Here is a 25,487-nt window from a genome sequence, read left to right as displayed (position 1 = left end):
GGTGCAACAGAATCACCAGCAGGGCTTGTGTACTAGTTACCTATTGCTGCATAACAAATCACTCCAAACTTAGCAGCTTGAAATAACAAAACTTTTATTATCTCAGGAATCCAGGAGTGGCTTAGCAGAGTGGTCCTGGCTTAAGGTCTCTGATGAGACTGCAGTCAAGGTGTTTGTTGAAGCTGCAGTCATCTGAAGGCTGGGGCTGGATGATCTGCTTCTTGAATGATTTATATATCTGGATATGAGGTCTCTTCTTCACCAGGTGGACATCTCTGTAAAGCTGCATAAATGTCCTAAAAACCTGGTATCTGCCTTTCTTAAAGCCAGTGATTCAAGAAAGATCAAGAGACTAGCCAAGAGAAAGCCATAGTGTGTTTTGAAATATAATCTTGTAGGAGACATATCATCACTTCTGAAATATTTTAGTCATCAGAGAGACTAATTCTGGTTCAAGGTTGGACAGGGTTATACAAAGGTGTGAATTCCAGGAAGTGAGAATCACTGGGGACCATCTTGGAGTCTGGATAATACAACTTGTTGAAACACAGGTTTCTAGGTCCCATCCCTAGAGTTTCTGATTCAGTAGGTTTGGAGTGGGGCCCAAGAATTTGCCAACAAGTTCCCTGGGGATGGTGATGCTACTCATCTAGGACACATACTTTGAGAACCACTGACCTAGTCTGACTTTATAGATGATGATACTGAGTCTCACAAAGGCAAAGAAAAATGAAGAGCAGAGAAAGTAACCAACAAAGAATTATTGCATCCTTATTATGTGTTAGACACTTGGCAGGAGGCTTTATATACATTTTCTTGTTTAATACCATCATTACTGTGCATTACTCATCATTTCATGATTGAGGAAACCGAAACTAAGGTTAAGTAACTTTCCCAAATTTTCATACATAGTTACTGACAGAGACAGGTCTGGAACCCGGATGTCCTGACCCTCAAGTCAAAATCAAAATGTTTTGTCCAACCAAATAGACTTCAGTCTACTATTGTATTTTAAGTGGAATTGTTTTCCATGAAAACAATTAGCTTCATTATGATAGTCCTGTTATACAGGACTAGGAAACCAACTTGCAAATTGTACCCACTGAATTTGCAACTCATAGGCTAAAATTTAACCTTGGTTTTATTTGAAGATGTAGAGGTTCAACATTCATGGTGCTAGGTCTTGTAGGACGTGTCTAAGAAACACTTGTTCCAGCAGGGATCCCCAGGGGAGGCTGACAATTATATCAATTACCCACAAGATGTAACCTGAATCTATTCAAGTGCTGTACTTGTTCACAGTTCCACCATAACCTCTGGTAAGTCTCTTAAAAGCCCTGTGCCTTTGGTTCACCATTTGTAAAGCAGAGAAAATAATAGTTGCTTTTTTGCCAACCTTATAGAGTTACTGTGAGGTTCAAATCAAATGATAGATCTGCAAACTTTTAAGTGCCTTGCATGTAGAAGATCCTAGAGCTTTACTGCGTTTCTCATCCAATATCTGCTCATTTCTATTCTTTGGTTTTTATCTCTTATTATTAAGAACAGGATGTTAGACTTTATTGAAAGCCCTTTAGGCATAAATTGAACTGATCATTTGATTTTTCTTATGTAACAAGTATTTCTCTAGGAAGCAACAGCTGTAGGCTAAGAATTTCAAAAAATAAAAAAATGGAAAAAGCAAACTCTTACTATATGGAGAGTCCTGTGGTGGGTGTTTAACTTATTTACTCCTCATAACAAGTCTATAAGAGTGATATCTATATCTCCCCCAGATGTAGATGTTGAGAGAAAAAGAGACCTAAGGTCATTGGTGTAAGTAGGAGAGGCAGTAACTGTTAGGTTACTCAGCACAGGACTTGGCTCATATGATTGGAAACATCATCCATTCAATGACTGAAAACATCTTAGTGTTGCACTGATGCTTTTATCCATGATCATCTGGACCACCCTCTCACCACACTGGATGGGTTTGCTGGAATTAGAGTTTTGGAAAGCAGATATACAAGGAGGAATTACAAATCATTTCTTCTCAGCCTGGAGCATAGTAGAAGAATTTTTCTGGTAGAGGGTGAGATTTCTGTTAAGTTTACTATTTCTGACTTTTTTCCTTCCTTATGTACAATATTGGGAGCAAAGATTCCTAGCACCAAGCACTTGGTTACATTCTAGAAACAGCCAGCAAGTTCAGTGGGCACTAGGAGGCAGCATGGGTTAACTAAGAACCAACGTGCTTTGGGGGCAGGATTATTAGACAATAAGAAAAATTAGAAAAATGCCATAAATGTAGTACATCTTGATTTCCACAAAAATATTTTGAGCCAGGTTGGAGAAAGGGAACTGGACACACAGAAGTACAAAAGATGGTTGGAAATTGTACCCAAGAAAATACTGATCCAGTAATATGTGACAAGGCTCCATCCTTGATCCTATTCTATGCAACAGTTTTATTAGTGCCTTTATCAAAAGTTGGTGACCTGCATATCAAATTTTAAAATGACGTACATCTATGTATGTCATATGATAGAATAAAGGTTTAAAATGAATATTAGACAAACTAAGTTAAAACTTAACAACTATTAACATAAGTCCTCTACATGGATTCAATAAAAACAATGTCATAAAAAACAAAGTGGTTTGTCTATAGCTCTTGTAATAGATGCCATGCCATGCAAGCTAAGTCTCTTCAGTCGTGTCTGACTCTTTGAGACCCTATGGATTGTAGCCTGCCAGACTCCTCTGTCCATGGGATTCTCCAGGCAAGAATACTGGAGTGGCTTGCTGTGCCCTCCTCCAGAGGATCTTCCCGATCTAGGGACCTAAACCATATTTACAGTGGCTCCCACATTGTAGGCTGATTCTTAACTGCTAAGCCACCAGGGAAGCCCCAATCATAGATACAGGCATTTAAATTAGTCCTAACCTGGGCCACAGTTCATTTTAGTTAGTTAAGAAGGTAGGTAGTTAAAGGGTTCCATGCAATACACTTTATCATATGGCTCCCATAAGTATCCTTGGGCTATACTGATGGATGAGCAGAAGAAATACAGTCATACATTTTAAGCTCAGCTCTATGATATCTGGAGGTGTTAGGCTGCTGCATTTCCAAAGGACTATTGACACATATCCTAATATAAAAAAGGCAAAAGTTGGAAGTATTAGAGACATGAACATTGAACACTTCCAAAGGACCTGATACTGTTCAGTCTGGAGAAGAAAACAGTTGGAGAGAGGACATGAAAGTTATGTTCAAATGGCTTCTGGAAGGGTTAGAGCCAGTTACGATACAAGTGTGTAGACCATGATGACCCATATTATCACCCTGGATCTACTTTTTATTGTCTTAATTTGTCTTTTCCTAGTATCTTCTTTTTCATTAAAATTTTTTTATTGAGATATAACATACCTGCAGTGAAGTACATACCTGTTTGTATAAAACTTGATGGATTTTTATAATGTATTTATCTGTGTGACCCCCACCCAGATCAAAACAGATCAGAACAGGTTCACTTGTGCCCCGTAAGTAACCACTATCCTGACCTCTATTACTAAAGATGAGGTTTATCTACAACAGAATCACATTGGATGTACTCCTGTCTAGGCTTGTGTCATCTACATTTTGGGGCAAACTTCATTTATATTATTCAGAGAAGTGGTAGCTCATGATTTTTCATTGCTGTATACTATTCTGTTGTATAAATACACTACAGTTTATTTATTCAGTCTACCGTTGATTGCCATATGGGTTGTTTACAACTGGAGGATATTTTGATGTGACCTCTTCTTAGCTATATTGACATTGTTTTCTTTTGAATATCTATAACTTATTTTAGGTAATTTTAATACACATACCTAATGTGCTAAAGAATTAGATCTAATTCCAGGCTTCTCTACAGGCTGAAACCAGCACTTGGTATACTTCCCAGTATATAGTAGATGCTCAACAAATATCTGATGAAATCTGATGGACTACTGGTTAAATTGCTTAGAACCAATGAATAGAGGGCTTTGCCAGTGGCTCAGCAGTAAAGAATCTGTCCTCAATGCAGGAGATGCAGAAAATGTGGGCTTGATCCCTGGGTTGGGAAGATCCCCTGGAGGAGGAAATGGCAACCCACTCCTACTTTCTTTTATTTTTTGTATTATCTTATTCTTCAGTGACTCAATCACAACTGTCTTCCCAGGGCCTCAATACATGTGAACTGAGATGCTAAATTGGACAGATTCACAAAACTAAGGTTTTATAGCATACGCTTATACAGTAAAAGGTGATGTTTTAAGGTGCAGACAGTCATCAGCTTCCCTTGTAGCTCAGTCAGTAAAGAATCTGCCTGCAGTGCAGGAGACCTTGGTTTGATCCCTGGGTTGGGAAGATCCCCTGGAGAAGGAAATGGCAACCCACTCCAGCATCCTTGCCTGGAAAATCTTGTGGACAGAAGAGCCTGGTGGACTGCAGTCCATGGGGTTGCAAAGAGTTGGTCACGACTGAGCGACTAATTCTTACTAACAATTTTACAGTAAAAGGTGATGTTTTAAGGTACAGACAGTCATCAGATTTAATCCAGGGAAGAACATGGAGAGGAGTGGGTATTAAATAGTGCCCTTAATAATGCAGCTTAGAGCATGGGGAAATCAGAGAAGGGTCAGAATTGGCTGTTGTACTACTTGATTCTGTTAAAGAAATTTAAAAAAATTTACTGGTATATAATTGATTAACAATGCTGCCTTAGTTTCTGGTGTACAGCAAAGTGATTCAGCTGCACACACACACACACAAATGGGCTTCCCTGGTGACTCAGTGGGTAAAGAATCTGCCTGCGATGCAGGAGATGCAGGTTTAATCCCTGGGTCAGGAAGATCCCCTGGAGGAGGGCATGGCAACCCACTCCAGTATTCTTGCCTGGAGACTCTCATGGACAGAGGAACCTGGCAGACTACAGCCCATACGGTTGCAAAGATTTGGACATGACTGAAGCAACTGGGCAGGCTGCATGCTGAGCGTGCACAATGAGTAGAAGCTACAGAGATACAGAGTCTGCTCATGTAAAAAGGCATGTTCTCAGTACTAGCCCAGTTGAACACTGGAAAGTGATAAATCACAAAGCAGTAAGTTCCTTTTTGCTTGAAGGTGTGAAAGCAGAAAATATGATCTTCCAATAGGGGACTTGGAGGAGTGGACACAGAAAGGCTCTGCCCAGATCTCCCGGGACCCCGTTTGCCATTTCTTGTTCCTCACTCCCAGCTTCTGTGTTCTTTTGATTTTAAGGGCCAGTGAAGCAGTCACTGGAAGCCCAGCTCCCTCCTCTTGCATTCTGGTAAACTCCGAAATGTAATTTCTCTTCCAGGGCTCCTCTGTGGCATCACTCTGAGGCTGTTAACTTGGTCCAAGTCTCATCTTGGGTTGCCCTCTTTCCCTTCCCTTTACTGCTCTCTTGTCCCATTCTATTACTGGGTTTTTTTCCTCCTCTCAGAGTGGTTCCCTAGTATATCACTGGGACATATATTCTCTCAGGCTGTTTCTAAAGAAACTGACCTAAGACAATTTGGTAAGGAATGAACTAAACTGATCAATTCTTACAGATGATAATTTAGCCCAAATACTGTGGAAATAGACTGATTTAGCAAATCTACCATAGCTGTCTCTTGAAAACCTAGATGATGCACAATCCTGACTGTCTGAAGTCAGGGTTCACTATTAAAACCTGGAGGAGCTGAGTCACTAGGCAAGGCTGGAAGAACATGGCCTAAGAAAATAGCAAATTCAGAGAGTGACCTGGAAGAGGAGATAATCAACAGTCTAAGTCACAAGTGAGAGACACAAACTACACTGTTTATCCCCCAAACAAACAGAGTTCATTGCAGTTCATTGCAAAAACAGTTCATTGCAATTCATTGCATAGAGGTTCATTGAGTTTAGATCAGGATCCCAGCTAGGGGATGTTTGCAGGCAAAAGACCTGTCCATTCTGGCTAGACATAAAAGCAGGAGCTAGGGGAATCCTGTAGGCTTCCCTGGTGGCTCAGTGGTAAAGAATCTGCCTGCCAATGCAGGAGACACAAGAGACCCAGGTTCGATCCCTGGGTCAGGCAGATCCCTTGGAGAAAAGAAATGGCAATCCACTCTAAAACTTTTGCCTGGGAAATCCCATAGACAGAGGAGCTTGGTGGGCTATAGTCCATGGGGTCACAGAAGAGTTGGACACAACTTAGTGACTAAACAACAACAAGGGGAATCTTGTGATTTCAGGGACAGGCATGTGCCTGGTTCTCAACAGGGGCATTCACACTGGACTTGTCGGAAAAAAATGAGCTTCAAACTTTTCACATAAGTGGAGCAGATTTTCTAATAGACTACACTCTGATTAGAGCTGGATACAGGGAGAAGAAAATAGACAAGGACATTTTTGTTAGGACTCTTCTGAGCCAGGCCCACTACTAGGTGCTTTTTATACATTATCTTTAACTCGCACAGCCACTCTAAGAAGAAAATATTATTAACCTCATTTTTCAAATTTTGAGAATGAGGTTCTCAGTGAGGTTAAATTAAGTGCCCTAGGTCACTGGTTAGGGCGGAATTCACACACATCAAACAATAGCTAATTGAACAATGCCCTCTGTGGTCTGTGCCAGGGGAGTGGTGCAAATGATAATTGCCATAGGGGTGTAAACAGAAAAGGCTGAGGTGCCAAACCAGCTCTGTAATAAATGAAAAAATATCAATCATCCTCATGTGTTGCCCCTTAATGCCAGCTTATTGGGAAATAGAGCATTACGTTTCTCAAAGCACATTTCTAGACCTATATATTCCAGAAACTTTCCTTGATTATTCATACAAATGCCTCACCTGGCTTGGGGCAGGGGAGGAGGAAGCAAATTGTTTTAGTCCTTTTATCTGTGTTACCTTGTTTAACTTTCTCAGTACCAGTGAGGAAGGTATTAATCATTTTTTATTTAAGAGATGGAACTATTGAAGGTCAGAGACCAAAATCTCACAACCTATAAATAATCCTGTTTTCTGTGATCCTGAGTCTATGTGGATTATTCTTTGCCCGTGCCTACCTCTCTGTGAAAATCTTGAAATTATCTTGGGATTTTTCTCTGTTTGGCCGGTCAGTTATTTGGCCTCTATAATTGCCTCTCTGCTAACTGAGGACTTTATTTCTTGTTCTGGATTTGTGAGTGACTGATCCTTGCTGTTTTTAATAGTTTCCTACTCAGGCCAAAGCACCAAGTCTCTTTGTAAGATTTTGGGTTCTTGGTGGTATTGTTCAGTTACTCAGTCATGTCTGACTCTTTGTGACCCCATGGACTGCAGCACACCAGGCTTCCCTGCCCTTCACTACCTCCCAGAGTTTGCTCAAATGCATGGCCATTGAGTAAATGATGCCATCCAACCATTCCAGCTAAACAATAAAACCTTAACTTCAGAGCCTGAATTGAGGATATCCAGATAGATGGTTTGTACTCGTGAAATACTGATCTTTTCAAAGCCCTCTCTTGGAGTGTGTATTATTCTGTTCACCCAGCACCCCTCTCTTCTTTGTTTGGAGAATAACCCTTGTTCATTTGGAGAACTTTGATCCCCTCACTCCAACATGGTTTTAGGGGAGATGAACATCTTCCCAGTTGGCCACAGAAGTTGGTCTAGTGATCTGGCACATGATCCAACTCAGACCAATTAGAATAGTTACCTGGTTTTTTTTTTCTTCCAAGTTGGAACGCAGTAGGAATTTTCTCAGATGACGATGTAGGGAAGATATGAGTCTGCAACTTTTGGGGAATTGGCCCATCTTTGGAGAGAATCAATATGAAAAGATGAGATTGCCATGGAGAGAGAAGCAGAGATCAGAGAGAGAGAAAGAGCACATGACTGATGGAATGCTGATCGAGTCCTTGTCCTGGTTCTCCAGTTCCAAAGACCAGGTCACCCCAGGGTTAGGTGGACTCAAAAACGTCCTCTCATTGACCAAGCTAGTCTCAGTTGTGTTTCTGTCACTTGCAGCCAAGTCTGGTACAATATAATGCATCTTCTTTTTTTTTTTTCCTATTGCTTATTCTCAGGTTAAAACAGTACATGACCCTGAAATGAGCAGTTTTTATTTCAGTGAGACCTGTGGAATTGTTGCAAAACTAATAGACTTGATGGCTGCACCTTTTGGGGCTAGAATGTATCCTGGTCTGCTCAGGACAGCCATGGTTGATGCCTATTGTCTTAGAGTAATAATTGCAAGCGCCCCCTTTCAGTAGTATAAGGGCTTGATATGGCTGATAAACCATACAGTTACCTCATTTAAAACTCACCTCCATCATCCCTCTTTTTAAGCCTTTTATGACCCCCCATCCTCCCATAAGTGGGAGTCCCTGGGAGACAGACAGAACACGCCTCAGCCATCTATGTAACCTAGTGGAATTTTCTGCAATGCCTTATGCACTGTCCAAACTCACCGAATGCTGGCTGCATTGAGTATATATGCCTGAAATAACTATTCAACAGGCTTACCTAAAAGAAATAAATTTGATTGGTGAGTGTTAGTCATGCCCTAGATTTCCTGTCCTTCAAGTTTAAAGGGAAACTAGACTCATTTATAAGACATTATTATGGAAGCTTTGAATATGCGCTTTTATTTAACTCTCTAAGGGAAGCCTTCTCTTCATTTTTACAGATTAGGGAACTGACAAAGAAGTGAAGTACATGCCTTCAAACCTGAGCTCCCCCTGACAGTATGGGAACCTGCACTGTGAAATAGATTCATCCCTTCGAATGCCCATCTGCCCTGCAGAGGCAGAAAGCTAACCACAACACCTGTTACACTTCTTATAGCTGGGGTTCTGTGTGCGATTCAGGCCTCCTCTGAGTGAGGCTGGGTTACCATGGCCAGGGAACGGGATTAATTCCACAGGGTGAGAGATGGACGCAGAGCATCCATTTTGCCGTGTAGGTCGTGGCAGTTCTGGAGGCAGGAGAGGCAGTAGCTGCTGTAGCAGAAATGACTTCCTGATCGTGGCGAGAGCAACAGGCCCCTCGAGACCTCCACCTACAGTGTGGCTTTTGACTTCACTCCTGGAAGCTCAGCCTGGAGTCTGTTTCTTCAGTTCTGCCATTGATTTTGTGGATTTGATAGCCTTCAGTTCAGCTCAGTCACTCAGTCGTGTCCAACTCTGTGACCCCATGGATGGCAGCATGCCAGGCCTCCCTGTCGATCACCATCTCCCAGAGCTTGCTCAAACTCATGTTCATCGAGTTAGTGATGCCATCCAACCATCTCGTCCTCTGTCTTCCTCTTCTCCTCCCGCCTTCAATCTTTCCCAGTATCAGGGTCTTTTCCCATGAGTCAGTTCTTTGCATCAGGTGGCCAAAAGTATTGGAGCTTCAGCTTCCGTGTCAGTCCCTCAAATGAATATTCAGAACTGATTTCCTTTAGGATCGACTGGTTTGATCACCTTGCAGTCCAAGGGACTCTCAAGAGTCTTCTCCAGCACCACAGTTCAAAAGCATCAATTCTTTGGCACTTATCCTTCTTTATTGTCCAGCTCTCACATCCATACGTGACGACTGGAAAAACCATATCCTTGACTAGATGGACCTTTGTTGGCAAAGTAATGTTTCTGCTTTTTAATATGCTGTCTAGGTCAGTCATAGATTTTCTTCCAAGAAGCAAGTGTCTTTTAATTTCATGGCTGTAGTCACTATCTGCAGTGATTATGGAGCCCAAGAGAATAAGGTCTTTCACCGTTTCTATTGTTTCCCCATCTATTTGCCATGAAGTGATCGGACTCTGGATGCCATGATCTTAGTTTTCTTGAATGTTGAGTTTTAAGCCAGCTTTTTCACTCTGCTCTTTCACTTTCATCAAGAGGCTCTTCAGTTCCTCTTCGCTTTCTGTCATAAGGATGGTGTCATCTGCATATCTGAGGTTATTGATATTTCTCCCGGCAATCTTGATTCCAGCTTGTGCTTCATCCAGTCCAGCATTTCTCATGATGTATTCTGCATATAAGTTAAATAAGCAGGGTGACAATATACAGCCTTGACGTACTCCTTTCCCAATTTGGAACCAGTCTGTTGTTCCATGTCCAGTTCTAACTTTGCTTCTTGACCTGCATATAGATTTCTCAGGAGGCAGGTCAGGTGATCTGGTATTCCCATTTCTTTAAGAATTTTCCACAGTTTGCTGTGATCCACATAGTCAAAGGCTTTGGCTTAGTCGATAAAGCAAAAGTAGATGTTTTTCGGGAACTTTCTTGCTTTTTCTATGATCCAACAGATGTTGGCAATTAGATCTCTGGTTCCTCTGCTGTTTCTAAATCCAACTTGAACATCTGGAAGTTCTTGGTTCATATACTGTTGAAGCCTCACTTGGAGAATTTTAAGCATTACTTTGCTAGCGTGTGAGATGAGTGCAATTGTGTGATAGTTTGAACACTCTTTGGCATTGCCTTTCTTTGGGATTCGAGTGAAAACTGACCTTTCCAATCCTGTGGCCACTGCTGAGTTTTCCAAATTTGCTAGCATATTGAGTGCAGCACTTTAACAACATCATATTTTAGGACTCAAAATAGCTCAACTGGAATTCCATCACCTCCACTAGCTTTGTTTATAGTGATGCTTCCTAAAGCCCTCTTTACTTCAGACTCCAGAATGTCTGGCTCTAGATGAGTGATCACACCATCATGGTTATCTGGGTCATGAAGATATTTTTTTGTATAGTTGTTCTGTGTATTCCTGCCACCTTTTCTTAATATCTTCTGCCTCTGTTAGGTCCATACCATTTCTGTTCTTTATTGAACCCATCTTTGCATGAAATGTTCCCTTGGTATTTCTAATTTTCTTGAAGAGATCTCTAGTCTTTCCCATTCTATTGTTTTCCTCTATTTCTTTGCATTGATCACTGAGGAAGGCTTTCTTATCTCTCCTCGCTATTCTTTAGAATTCTGCATTCAAATGGGTATATCTTTTCTTTTCTCCTTTGCCTTTTGCTTCTCTTCTTTTCTCAGCTATTTGTAAGGCCTCCTCAGACAACCGTTTTGCCTTTTTGCATTCCTTTTTCTTGGGGATGATCTTGATCACTGCCTCCTGTACAATATCATGAACCTCCATCCATAGTTCTTCAGGCATTTTATCAGACCTAATCCCTTGAATCTATTTGTCACTTTCACTATATAATCGTAAGGGTTTTTATTTAGGTCATACCTGAATGGTCTAGTGGTTTTCCCTACTTTCTTCAATTTAAGTCTGAATTTGGCAATAAGGAGTTCATGATCTGAGTCACTGTCAGCTCCTGGTTTTGTTTTTGCTGACTGTATAGAGCTTCTCCATCTTTAGCTGCAAAGAATATAATCAATCTGATTTCCGTATTGATCATCTGGTGATGTCCATATGTAGAGTCTTCTCTTGTGTTGTTGGAAGAGGGTGTTTGCTATGACCAGTGCCTTCTCTTGGCAAACCTCTGTTGATAGCCTTACAGCAAGGTTTAAGGGGAGTTCCTTTTTGTGTACGTGAACACTGACCATTAGATTACATCAGTATATATCCCGGGGTCATCACAGATCATAGTTAAGTTTCAGCGGAGCAAGATGGGTTGGTTTCACTTCTCTCTCTTCATGCTTTGATACTCTTCTTCTTGATGGTAGTGTAGACAGAGTTTGAGGACACTCATCTGGGCTTCTGGCCCCTCATTTAATAATATGAAGTTCAATCCATATCTGCTCACTTCATGATACTATTCGCCAAAAGGATTATGATTACTACCCAGTCTCACTCAGACAGTTATATGGAGGAAGGGCTAGCTTAATCATGATCCCATTGCTGAATTAAAATAGTCTGGAGCTTTCCTTAAACTGATATTGACATTAGAACTTTTACCCCTTCATTTACATAGGAACCAATGAAGGACTATATCTCACTTATTTTCTTGAAATGATTCTTACATGATCATTTTCCTTAGCATAATCACAGCTTGGTTCCATATTCTCACAACTGAACTTCTTTTCATTTTGGGGTGAGGTGACTTGGAATCATAGAGAAATATTAATCATTTGGTGTGGTTTTCTTGATTAAAGGAATTGTAAATGACTATTTGAAAAACTCAAGAAGGTTTATTCTTGGATGAATATCAGATAAAACTTGTGTCATAATTCATCTTTCAGAGCAATTGGATACTCTTTAAAAGTTCAAACACAGTAAAATAAGGAAAATGAGAATAATCATGCCATAAGCTTCAGTTAGCAAAATATCTCAGGGAATGGGCTGTCCAACCATTAGGGTAAGAAGAAGGACTTTTCTTACTAATTTCTTTGTAGCATAATTTTGGCAGCCTTGAGAAAGACCCACACATCCAAAGAAATTTCATTCCCTTGGCTAACAAATTGCTTAGAAATTCTTTAGGAAAGTGTAATGGTTAATTTTATATGCCTTGACTGAGCCATGGTGTGCCTAGACATTTGGTTATTATTCAGGGTGTTTCCCTGAGGGTGTTTTTATATGAGTAGCACCTACGCTGGTAGACTGAATAAAGCAGATTGCCCTCCCTAACATGGGTGGGCCGCGATCAGTCAGCGAAAGTCCTAAAAGTCTGAACCTCCCTCAACTAAGAGGGAATTCTTACTGCCTGATCAGCCTCAAGATGGAGCTTTGGTTTCTTTCCCTGCTTTTAAACTAAAATATCAGCTCTTCCTGGGTCTTGGGCTTGCCAGTCTTTGAACTGGAGCTGCAGCATCAGCTTGCCTGGGTCTCCAGCTTCATAACTCACTCAACAGCTATTGGGACTGCTCAGCTGCTAGGCTGAGCACCAAAGAACTGATACTTTTGAACTGTGGTGCTAGAGAAGATTCTTGAGAATCCCTTGGACAGCAAGGAAATCAAACCAGTCAATCCTAAAGGAAATCAATCCTGAATATTCATTGGAAGGACTGGTGCTGAAGTTGAAGCTCCAATACTTTGGCCACCTGATATGAAGAGCCAATTCATTGGAAAAGATCTGATGCTGGGAAGGATTGAGGAAAGGAAGAAAAGGGGGTGACAGAGGATGAGATAGCTGGATGGCATCAATGATTCAATGGACACGAGTTTGAGCAAACTCTGGGAGATAGTGAAGGACAGGGAAGCCTGGCCATGGGGTTGCAAAGAGTCAGACACAACTAAGTGACTGAACAACAACAAATAATCACATGAGCCAATTCCTTAGGTGTATGTAGAGAAGACATATATATTTATCCTATTGGTTCTGTTTGTCTAGACTATGCAGACTACACAGTAACACAGAAGGGACAAAAAAACTACCTGTATAAACCAGAGGGGAAGCAGAACTCTCATATGTACCCACACACTCAAGAGTGAGTAATCACCCTACCTCAAGCACACATTTGTAAGGAGAGGATGGAAGAGAAGCCACCCACGTGACCCAACAGGGCACAGAAAACACCTGTGAAGGAGCTGCTTGCCACAACAACTAGAAGCCTATTTGGTCATAAACCATACCTAAGATTTTTCAGCAGAAACTTCATGAATGGCAGAGGGGCAAAGAGAATATTTCCACTTAGGGGACAAGTATTAGGCAACATTGTTAAGAGACAGCCACAGTTTCTCAGCGACAGCCCCGTTGGGTCTCACCCCATTACTAATCAAGTAGGATTTTAAATGATGTCCATCACTTCCTAGGCAAAAATGAAGTATGGGTTTTGGGGTCAGAAGTCCAAATAAGTCCAGATGGATTTCTCTGGCTGCCCTGGTTCCTGCCTCTTTCGCAGGATGGTGGCCCATTCTGAGCTGGTGAAAATATGGCTACTCACATCCCCTCTGCTCAAACGTCTGGTTCTCAATTCCAGATTTCAGTTGTCAGCCTGTAGACCATGGGGCTCAGGAGGGATGGAGATAATGGAAACTGCCATCACAAGAAGGACAGAGAAACAGTGAAACAAGGGGGGCATCCAGATTGTCTAAGGAACAGGAGCAAACAGGGACACAGCCGAGGTGAGCTTTGGGAGTCAGGCTGGACAGTTCCTCAGGTGTCTTCTGGTCCAACACTCCCATTTTTCAGGTGGTGACACTGAGGTCCAGAGAAGGGAAGAGGCTTGCCCATGTCATACAAGACATCCTAGGAACAGATCTCAACTTTTCTGCTTTATCGTAATACTTAAAAAAAAAAAGTAATTTATTTCTCAATGAAATACCTTTGCCCTTTGGAGAAAGATAGTTTATTAGCCCCCCTGCCTGCCACCTCCATCCTCCCTGCGCCTCTCAGTTTCTCCCCAACTGTTAACTTAAAGTAAGCATTCTTGGAATATCCTTTGGCTTATCCACTGAAATTTATTTTTCTGCCAGGGATATAGATTTTTAAAAATTTATTTTTAATAAGAAGATAATTGCTTTATAATGTTGTGGTGGTTTCTGCCATACAACAACATGAATCAGCCATAAGTGTACATATAGCCCTTCCATCTTGAACCTCCCTTCACCCATCCCAACCCCTAGGTGGTCAGAGCTCCTTTTGCTATTCCGCAACTTCCCACTAGCTATCTATTTTACACTTGGTAATGAACATATTGGGCTTCCCAGGTGGCGCTGCTGGTAAAGAACCTGCCAGCCAATGCATGTGGACACCCCACTGGTTAAAAAATGACATGTCCCTGTTTGAGGCAGAGACAGAAATATTATATTTCTGTCCGGAGGTAGAATCATTCTGTGCTGCAGTCACTGATGTATAGATATTCTGGAATCAAAGGCCATACAAAGGGCAGATTTCTATTAAAAATTAAAAGGGGAATTGGAGGAAGCAAGAGAAAAGGCTAATTTGCCTTCACTTGAAAATATTTCCAACAGAAAATTTGAGGAGGTTCATCTCCTCCCCAGCTACGTGACTCTCCTGACTACCCTGAACAGAACTTAGTTTGAAAGGCAAAGAGAAGACCATATCTTCCTCTAAAGGGTAAGCTGTCTTGGGTCCCTGGGGCAGCTGGCTTTGGCAGAGGTGACAGTGAGAGCAGGCGCTCCCGAGTGAGGACTCAGAAGCAGCCAACCAGCATGGCTTTAGATACAGGTTTTAAAGGAACTCATGTTACTGACAACTCCCCACTGAGGTCTAGAGCAGACCTTGTTGTCAACAAGGTGATAGTGAATTGCACAGGACACTGGGTAGGAATTTGCATTTACGTTTTTTAAGAAAAGGTGTTGGATATCCTGATGCTGTTCTCTTGGTAACTACAAATTGCTTATACCTGGGAAAAGCACCAAGGGAGGGGAGGGGTCCCCCTGAACATGATCATCACAGGGCATCTGCCCCATGGCGTGCCCAACCTCCTCTGCCATCTCCCCACCTCAAGCCTCTCACATATTCTTGGCTGGGTGACTCCCATCCATCTCCCAGGGTGTGATGCACCCTGCTCAGGAAGTCTGTCTTGATCCATAAAGCTGGGTTGAGGGCTTATATCAGATGTTGATGCTCCATCCAGATCTCCTCAGGTCCCTTTACTATTTCTCTGCACCCCTCCCTGGCTTCCTTCTGTTTTCCCCTTTGAAAGGCTTTTGCTCCCTGCAGCTTGCCAGGACAACTGCCCTGGGCCCACTAGCATGTGTGGAGTGTCAGAGAATGTGCGTTTCTGCCCTTGCAGCAGCCCCTAGCCAATGACTGGCAGGGCGGGAGTCTGAAAGCTCAGCCTCTCTTGTTGGGACAAACTCTGAGACCTGGCTTACACAGCCAGTTGCCTACATACGAACCTTCAAGTTGTGAACTCTTTAAGATGTGAACACCCCTGTGTGCCAGTTGTTGTATTGCACTACTGTGCTTTTCAAGGCACTATATGGTAAGATTAAAAATGTTTATGTACTCATGGCTGCTGGAGGGAAGGGATAATTAGGGACTTTGGGAAGGTCATGTACACATTTCTATATGGATAACCAACAAAGACCTATTGTATAGCACATGGCAGTCTTCTCAATGTTATGTGCCAGCCGGGATGGGAGGAGGGTTTGGGGGGAATATGGATACATGTGTACATACAGGTTTCCCTGGTAGCTCAGCTGGTAAAAAATGCCCCTGCAATGCAGGAGACCCCGGTTTGATGCCTGGGTTGGGAAGATCCCCTGGAGAAGGGAATGGGTACCCACCCCAGTATTCTTGCCTGGACCCTAGTCCATGGGGTTGCAAAGAGTCAGACTGGACTGAATGACTTTCACTTTCACTTTCTTTCATACATATGGCTGAGTCCCTTTGCTGTTCGCCTGAAACTACCACAACATTGTTAATCAGCTATACTCCAATACAAAATAGTAAGTTTAAACTTACAAAATAGATGCCTTATTTTTTGTGTGTTTGTTTTTTATGTATGTATTATTTATGTGAAAAGTATTATAAATCTATTGCAGTACAGTACTATTTAGCCAATTGTGTTAGTTGGATACCTAGGCTAACTTATTGCACTTATGAAAAAACTGAACTTACAAACGTACTCTTGGAACAGAACTCATCCGCATATAGGGGACTTACTGTACTCCAGAGTTTCCCTGTGGGGTCAGGTGGAAGCTACTCACAGTGAGACTTGTACCTCAAATCTCACCTTTTTGGGTCTCTTCGCCTCTCCTCCTTCCCCTACTCTCTTACTGGTTTCTCCTGAGAACACTGCCTAAAAATCAGGAATTTATCAGATGCACCAACCTCTAGGACACCCAGCCTAAGACGGCACTCCTATGTGCTCCTGCAGCTCTATGGACATGCCTTTATAATATCACTGATCACAGTGATCTGTAGTTTTCTGTTCACTAGCTAGCCCCATCACTGGACTGAGAGCTTTCTGAACGCAAGGACTGTGCTTTGTCCAGGGCCGTATTTCAAGACAAACTTGGGACCTGCCAAAAGACTCGGTGGGAGCTTATGAGTCAATGAAAAAACCATGAACTCCAGCTATCAGAATCAATCCCAAGAGAAGGCTGAACCCAGAAACATATTTGAACTGTATGCTTTCTTGAAAGTTTAGTGGCTAAGTTGTGTCTGACTCTTGTAACCCCACGGACTGTAGCCCACCAGGCTCCTTTGTCCATGGGATTCTCCAGGCAAGAATACTGGAGTGGGTTGCCATTTCCTTCTCCAGGGGATCTTCCCAACCCAGGGGTCGAACCCAGGCCTTCTGCATTGCAGGTGGATTCTTTACCAACTGAGATATGAGGGAAGCCCGTACAGAGTGAGAGTGTTAGGGGACCCTAACCACTAGGCCTAGGACCAGAATCACTCCTTGTTTCTAATGCTCTTTTTGGATGTCTTCACCTGCACATTCCTGGTCTTTTCCTATTGATCCCATTCTCTAATAGGCCCTACTCCTAAACATGGACCTGTGTGTTTATATCTGTCTTCTTAGTTTCTAATTCCTCTGTAACTTCTGCATCCAGACTCTCGGAGTCCACCAGAGCGTCTACCTCCATCTCTTAACTTCTCACTCACTGATGGATGCTGACCTGCTTCAGAATCCACCCTGAATCCTGCATCTGCGGGATCAGATCTGCTCACTGCTGTCCCCAGGTGCCCCCAAATCTCCAACTGGTCCCCATCAGCTGTCCTTTCCAGAGGGCAGGACCTGGGGCATTGGACTCTCATCACAACACCCCCAGCCCCTCCTCCATCCTCAGCTGGCGCCAGCACAGTATGGAATGTGGTTGTGACAGAGAAGCCCATTCTATCCCCACCCCATAATCTCAGGCACGTCCAGGCAGGCCTGGGCAGGTCGCCAGGAGTTTTGTTGACATGAAGGGCGGCCCATAGCTTTCCCAGAAGAAACTGTGATGAAGGCTTGAAACTGTCACTGGGCCCAAGTGGAGACAGCAGATTGGAGGGCTCTTACGTGCTACGTTATTTGGGTTCCGGGGCATAGTTGGTCATGGGCTGAATTTATCCGGAGGGAGGATACCAAGGCCCACTTGTCCAATTTATTTGGAGACAGGGTGAGACACAGGAAAAATAAGTTATGCAAGAGAGACAAAAGAGCCCGAGAGAAAGAGGCCCCTGCTGGAAGAGGTGGCCTACGAGCTCGGGAGAGGACTCTGGAAGCAGGTGCGAAGGGAGAGAGCCATTGGAAAGGGCTACAGAGCTACAGAGAAAGATGCCTAAATCTCGTGGATGGGGAAAACAAAGTGCTTGAAAATGAACTTTGTGAAGTTATGTTCCTTTCCTTTCACTAATGCGGCAAATGCCATCCTGCCGTCAGACATTCTCAGGCAAGCTTGGGAATCAGGCTGTGCAGGAAATGATGGTGACCTCGGCTGGGCAGTCAAAGAGAGGGTGGAGGAGACGTTAATGATTTACAGCCAGGTGGCCTGGAGACTTCTTCAACTCAGACTCACGGCACAAAGAGCCACAGAAAGAACAGCAGGAATGAAAAGGCTCCATGCAAGACGATCACAGGAGGAGCAAATAAGACTAGTCTCAAGTTTCCTCTACCTTGATCTCCGCTGCCCTGCCCAGTCCAGATCCTCACGTGTCACACCTGCAAACCTCTGTCCTGTCCCCTGTTGTCTGAGACCCCCAGCCTCCTGGCCTTCTTCTCCCCCTTCCTTCAGTGAACATATATTGTCTTCCACGCACCTGACACTGAAGAAACAGCCATGAACAAAATACCAAAATCTCTGCTGTGGTAGCACTTACATTCTAGAGAAAGGTCACAGACACACGTATAGCAAGTCAGAGACAGATAAACCATGGAGAGAAGCGGGAAAGGGAATACTACCATAATGGGAGGCGAGAGGTTGCAAAGTTAAAGCAGAGGTCAGGGAAGGCCTTTGCAGTCAAAATTTTTATTAAGCTCTTTCTCTATGCCAGACATTGTGCTGGCCACTATGCATCCATCAGGCACAGATTCCAAATAAAAGGATGGGATACACCCTTGTGAAGCTGACCGTCTAGCTCCTTTTCTGCGCACCTGAAATCTCTCCTCCATATGGCTGGCCTGGTGATTTTCCTGTAACGCAAGGACCACCACATCACTACCCTGCTTAAAATCCTTCAGTGTTCCTCACAACTCAGTTCGGTGAGGATCAAATTCTAGCTCCCAAGCAGTTTAAGCTCTTCCATTCCTGTCCCACCTGCATTCCAGTCTAGGATCTGACCACTGCTTTCCCTCCGTCTTAACCAGGTACCAGTCTAATTCACCTGGCTTATGCCTGTTATTCCTCCATCATCATTAATGGAGTGCCACTGGGCCCTCGTAACTTATGCAGTCATGCTACTCGGAACACATAACCCGTGCTTCAGCGTGTGCAAAATGCCACTGCTCTCCAAAAACACCTGCTAGTACCAGCTTCCACACCTTGTTCATACTCTCCCCTCCATCTGGGTTACCCCTCCCTGCCATGCTTGTCTGATGAAATTCTCTTTATCCTAAAAACTAGCTGCAACCATACCTTCTCTCTGTTTCTGACTTCCCAGGTGATGCAGTGGTAGAAGAATCCTCCTGCCAAAACAGGAGATCCAAGAGACGTGGGTTCAATCCTTGGGTCAGCAAGATACCTTGAAGGAGGAAATGGCAACCCACTCCAGTATTCTTTCCTGGAGAATCCCACGGACAGAGGAGCCTGGGGGTCTACAGTCCATGAGGTTGCAAAGAGCTGGACACGACTGAGCAGGTACGAAAGCACATCCCACCTTCAGCACTCTACTCGACAGCATCATTAATTCCCACTCTGTGTCCAAAGAGCAATCACCCCTTAAGCTGGTGCAGTGTGCTCCACACCTCTCCACCTTGCACTGAGGAAAGGGCATGGGCCCTGTTCAACCCTGTGTCCCCAGGGCACATTACAGATCTGGTTTAGAACCCAGGGGGTGAAGGAAAAAGCAGGAGAAGATGAGACTGAGAGAGGAGGGCACAGACAGTGCAGGGGTGTGTCAGATACCCTAGGGGAACTGGTCTTTTTGCCAAGAGCATGAGATGACAAGAGAGGTTTTTAGCAGGGAGAGTGGAGGTAAAGGGTTTGTATATGTCTCTTGATCAGATATGTATTTTGAAAACTTTATTCTAGCTGCAGGGTGATAAGATTTTGAAGTCAAGAAATCAGAGAGCAGTTGTAAGAATCCAGACGAGAGATTGGGCGGTATGGGGGGAGCCCAGACTAAGGAGGGGGCTGTGGGACTTCCTATAACCCCCTGATTCTCCCTGTGTCATCCTATGAAAGAGACAAAAAGGTTTAAAGCTCTGGGTAAGTAAATACGCAAAGTGTCTAGTTCACAGTCAGTGATCAATAGATGCGTGGTTTCCTTTCTTCCTGAGTGAACCAGACAGCTGACACCTTGGCCAAGGTTCCTGGGCTTGTTAGGCTCTGCTTTCTGGGACAATTTGGGTTTTATTCACAGAAGCAACCCTGTGTTTGTTCAGGGAAATGGGGACAGGAAACAGCCCAAGACACATTGTGGAGAAGTTCCTTTCCAAAATATTTTTAAGGTGTAAAAAGAGAGGATAAACTATATAAATCCCAGGAGTGTCTCTCTCTTTCTCTCTCTCTCACACACACACCAGGGTGAGGTTTCTTAGGTAAAAAATGACATTGGTTTCTGTCTCCATAAGGAGGGCCAGTGTCCCAGCTACAAAGGCTGTTGGATTCCCAAGAGTGCTGTTATATCTGAGGCTTCCTTGGAAAACCCTTCCTGTCTCTTGCGGCCAATCAAGTAATGAAAGTTGCATTGGACTGTGATCCGGTAACTAAGATAAAAGCCTCTTGTGTTCATCCCGGTGTGTGCAGTATCAGGTGACTTGCTCTTCCAAGGAAAATAAAGAGTGGCCATCCTCCAACCCAGCAGAGGGACAGAGAAGCCTCCTGCCACTTCATGTGGTCAGCTGGAACAAAGGCTTCCTCATTGGTTAGCTTACAGAATGCACAGCTAAGACTGACCCGCATATTTGCATTAATCAGACAGTGTTATCGTAAGCACAGTCACAGATGCTTCCGGCAAAATGAAAACCTTACTGTAACGTAAATGATTCCTGAGTTAAAATCCTTTAACCAAGAGAGTTACACTTCCTTTTAGTACCCAAATGATGATGGTATTAATCCCAGCAACTGGATTGTCAATGAACAGCTCCCATCAGTGTCCCTTGGTTATTTATTTCAGAAAGCTCCCATTCTAGCCTCAGCAGACACCTCGGGGTAGGGCCTTCACCCTCCTCTCCTGGTTGGCTTCCCACTCATCTGAAAGCTTCCCTGCTGTTCCAGCCTGACAAGTAGATGCCAATGGCATTACCTACCACGAGGGCTCCTCCAGACTGGCCAGGAAACTACTGGAGGGTCCTGAGCAGAGAAGCGCATTCTTTTCTTATCTCTAACAGGTTCATGATGCTGCTGTACCAGAAACACATTGAAAGGGGAGACTGCCGGAAGGGACACCTGTAAGAGCCTGCTGATGCAAAGCGGAGAGGTGAGGGGCTTGGACCAGCGTGGTGGTGCTGCAGGTCGCCGGATTCTGGATGTATTTTAAAGGTAGAGCTAACAGCATTGCCTAATTGGAATGTAAGCAGAGAGGAGTCAAGGATAAGGCCGAGATTCCTTGGCTGAGAACCAACGTGGACAGAGCCACCATCAGGCTTGCTGAATAGAGAATTGGTTCTATCCACCTTGCTTGCCTAAATGAACCTTAAAATTGTCACTTGCTAGGGTTTTGGTTTTTTGTTTTTTTTTTTCTGCTGTGTCGCATATGGAATCTTAGTTTCCTAACCAGGGATTGAACCCATGTGCCCTGCACAGAATCTTAACCATTGGAACACCAGGGAAATCCCCATAGCTTCCTAGTTATTAAACCCTATACTGGGAACAATGAAAGCTATCTTTAAACTGTATTCATTGAAGATTATATTTACTTCTAGCAAACAGACTACAGTCACTTGTAAGCCAAAAAAGAAAACATTGAACAGTTTTCTTAAAGTTTTTCTTTAATTGGAGGATAATTGCTTTGTAATGTTGTGTTGGTTTCTTCTGTAAAACAGTGTGAATCAGTCATAACTCTGTATATACCCCCTCCCTCTCGAGCCTCCCTCCCTAAACAGAATTTCTTAAGTAGCAACTTTATAGTGAAATTTTCTTTTCTGTGTTTTAAATAGAGATAAAATTGACATATAACCAGGCAGATTTTCTGATTGTTATATAATAACTTTAAAAATAAATTATTAAAAGGTGAAGAAAAATTTTACCTAAGAATTAAGAAGCATGTACCTAGAAAATCTTTGGCTTAATGAGACAAATCAAAAGGGAAATTTTTATTGCTTAAAAGCAATAAAGAGGAGAAATGTAAAACTAAAAGCAATGACCTAGCAAAGGCTGTCCTGAGAAAAATCTTTATGACCTATTACAATTCTCTTATAATTGGAGAAATAAGACTAAGAGAACAAAAGATTTCTCTTAAAGAACTAGTGAAATAGCAGTAAAACTGAAGGAAACTAGAAAGAGGAGATTTATACAAATAAAGGTAAAATTTTGTTAAATATGAGTTAATTTTTAATTTCTTGATTTGTTCAGATTTAATTTAAAGACATTCATTTAAAAGTTTATATAAACCTAGAAGCTGGTTCCTTAAAACAGCTAAACCTTTAAGAAACCTGAATAAGGCAGATCAGCCTAGAGACGATCATATAGAGGGAAGTAAGTCTGAAGGAGAAAAACAAATATTGTATAATACTGCTTATATGCGGAATCTAGAAAAATGGTACAGTTGAGCTTATTTTCAAAGCAGAAATAGAGATACAGATATAGAGAAAAAACTTATGGATACTGAGGAGGGAAAGGAGGGTGAGATGAGTTGGGAGATTGGGATTGACATCCATACACTACTATGTATAAAACAGATAACTAATGAGAACCTACCATGTTGCACAGGGAACCCGACTCAGTACTCTGTGGTGGCCTAACTGGGAAGGGAATCTAAAAAAGAGGGGAGATATATATATATAAATATAAAACAAATTCACTTTGCTGAACAGCAGAAGCTAACACAACTTTGTTAAGCAACTACACTCCAAAAAAATTAATTGAAAAAAAGAAAGAAACTTGAATAAGTTAAAGAGAGAGAGAGAGAGAGAGAGAGAAAACAAAAAAGAGAGATTCAACCCTGTGGCAACAGATTTAAGAATTTAGAGACAAAAGATGACTTCCTGGCACAGTACATATTACTAACACTGAGCTAAGAGGATGAGGGACCCTTGAACAGACCAATTGCCATTATTTTGAAAGGTGATTAAAGATGTACAATTAGAAGAGTTCCTAGGACCAGATGGCTTTCCAGGTTAGTAACAAAGCCATTGTTTATTCCATTTCCCTTTCTTATAACTCAGCCACAGTGAGTAATTGTTACATAGCCATAATATTCAAATTCTACTTATTGGTTTTCTATTTTAACAGCAACAGAAAAATCAACTCATAGACCAAGCAAACTCAATTATAACTACACTATAATATTCAAATGTTGTGAATATCTAAAATATGTTTCCTTGACTAAAAAGGAGTGGATAATAAGGGAGAAGTAGATGATAGGGTAGGTGCTTCTAATGAGAAGCAAGTGTATAAATATGTACAAATTTGATGGATCAAGATATAGGTCTAGGTACATTGTTTAATGATGATCGTCAGAAGAACTCAAATTAGGACTCCTAAAAACCAAGAAAAGAGAGAGGGAATGGGAAAAGGAAGTGGGATATGGAATAAGTGTGCTGATTTCACCATATTTCTTGTTGTGGAGTCAACAGATACTGTCTTAGATGGATAAATCATGAAATAAAGATCTAAGTATCAGAAGTTAAAGTCATGGTGGTTAAATGCCAGAAAAACTCAAAATAGAAATAGTTGAAAGCAGTCATTTCTAGGTGTAAAAGAGATACAGTACTTTAATTTTGTACTCTTATGTTCTGCTTACATTCTTAAAATCAGTTCTTATCAACAGCAGCATTCATATATGCATACATAAAAACACAGGAGAAAAGAGCCAACACAACAGACACTCTTTGAAGAAGGGGGACAATCCCCTAGAGAAGGAAATGGCAACCCGCTCCAGTATTCTTATCCAGCAAACCCCATGGACAGAGGAGCCTGGTGGGCTACAGTCCATGGGGTCACAGAGTCAGACATGACTTAGTGACTAAACAAGAGAGAAAAGCCCCTGGTTGTAGCATGGTCAAGGAAGGAATTTCAAGGCAAGACTTCTGATGAGCAGTTTCCAGTTGTCTGTGGTGAGGTGTGCCTGTGAGTCACCCTCCACCGCTCCCACACAGCCTGCATTGCTCCCGGATGGATCAGAGGTCTCAGGAGCTACTGAATGGGGCGCCCAGGTGGGCTTGGAGTGAACACAGATGACACATGTGGATCACAGAGCTGTAAGACAAGGAGACAGCCAGAGCCCTGGTTATCCAAAGATGGACCCAACAGTTTCTATCTTGGGGAGTTTGCCGTCTACAGGAGTAAGATACAGAAACAGCTTTGCTTTGGGCTATGTCAGGTGAGCATGGAAGAGTCAGGAAGGTCACTGTGGAGAAGATGACCACTGAGTTACGTGCTGAAAGTTGAGTAGAAGGAAGGAGAAAAAGGGCTTTCTTGGCAGAGGAAGAAGAAAGGGGCCTGACAGGATGAGGCTTGTTCCTAGAATGGTGGGTGGCTGCTGAGGCTAGACCAGAGGCTGTCTGGGGTGGGGAGACTGACAGGAAATTAAGATAGGATGACAGTCTGAGGTAGATGGCAAAGGGCTTAGGCACTAGCCTGGGGTAAGGAAGCTTCAGTGAAGGGCTAGGAGTGGGAAATGGCGTGACAGGATTTGCATTTTGGGAAGATCACTCTGAATGGAGGCTGGGAGGCCAGTTAAGATTGTGAAAACCAGGGGAGATTTGGAGGAGGAAATGGCAACCCACTCCAGTATTCCTGCCTGGGAAATCCCATGGACAGAGAAGCCTGGTGGGCTACAATCCATGTGGTCGCAAAAGAGTTGGACGCGATCAAGAACAGCACATAGACAGCGAGCTAGGGAAGATAGAAAGAAAGCATGAAACAAGTCTGTGATGCGGGAGTTGTGAATCTCAGTACTTGTCAGGAGCACGCGTGGTCACTCAGAGAAATCCAGGAAAGATGGCCTGATAATTGACCCGGTTAATAGAGAAGAGAGATTTAGCCAATCCAGTGGTTAAGCACAGTATTTCTGGGTGCAGCAATCCCCAGGTAGGGTTTAGGGGAATGGTAGGCATCAGTGATTCCGGAGGTATGATTGTCCCAACAGACAGGACACCTGACTGGAGGATCCAGAAAGGAGATTTCAGAAATCCAGGCAGGTGGTGGCCTCAGCAAGAGCAGGACTATCAGATACAACAAAAACCTCTCACTTTCCCCCCTTTTCTTCTAAACCAACACTCAAATCAGAATTGGGGCCAGACAGAGTCGTGTAGCTGCCCCAGTTCAGTTCAGTTGCTCAGTTGTGTCCGACTCTCTGCGACCCCATGGACTGCAGCATGCCAGGCTTCCCTGTCCATCACCAACTCCCAGAGCTTACT

At 43.0% G+C, this 25,487-nt stretch overlaps 1 long non-coding RNA gene across 1 annotated transcript in view; it reads left to right on the top strand.

Annotated features, from left to right (window-relative positions):
• Nucleotides 1–25,487, top strand: part of LOC139037020 (uncharacterized) — a 215,917-nt gene that overhangs the window by 95,282 nt on the left and 95,148 nt on the right. Inside the window, exons 2-3 of the long non-coding RNA XR_011489800.1 lie at nucleotides 19,406–19,602; nucleotides 21,297–21,385. This is a non-coding gene — a long non-coding RNA (uncharacterized lncRNA). The remainder of the gene's footprint in view (nucleotides 1–19,405; nucleotides 19,603–21,296; nucleotides 21,386–25,487) is intronic.

The sequence above is a fragment of the Odocoileus virginianus genome, chromosome 10, assembly GCF_023699985.2.
Source record: "Odocoileus virginianus isolate 20LAN1187 ecotype Illinois chromosome 10, Ovbor_1.2, whole genome shotgun sequence".
Taxonomy (NCBI): domain Eukaryota; kingdom Metazoa; phylum Chordata; class Mammalia; order Artiodactyla; family Cervidae; genus Odocoileus; species Odocoileus virginianus.
The sequence above is the reverse complement of the archived record's forward strand: the minus strand, read 5'-3'. Positions and strand labels throughout refer to the sequence as shown.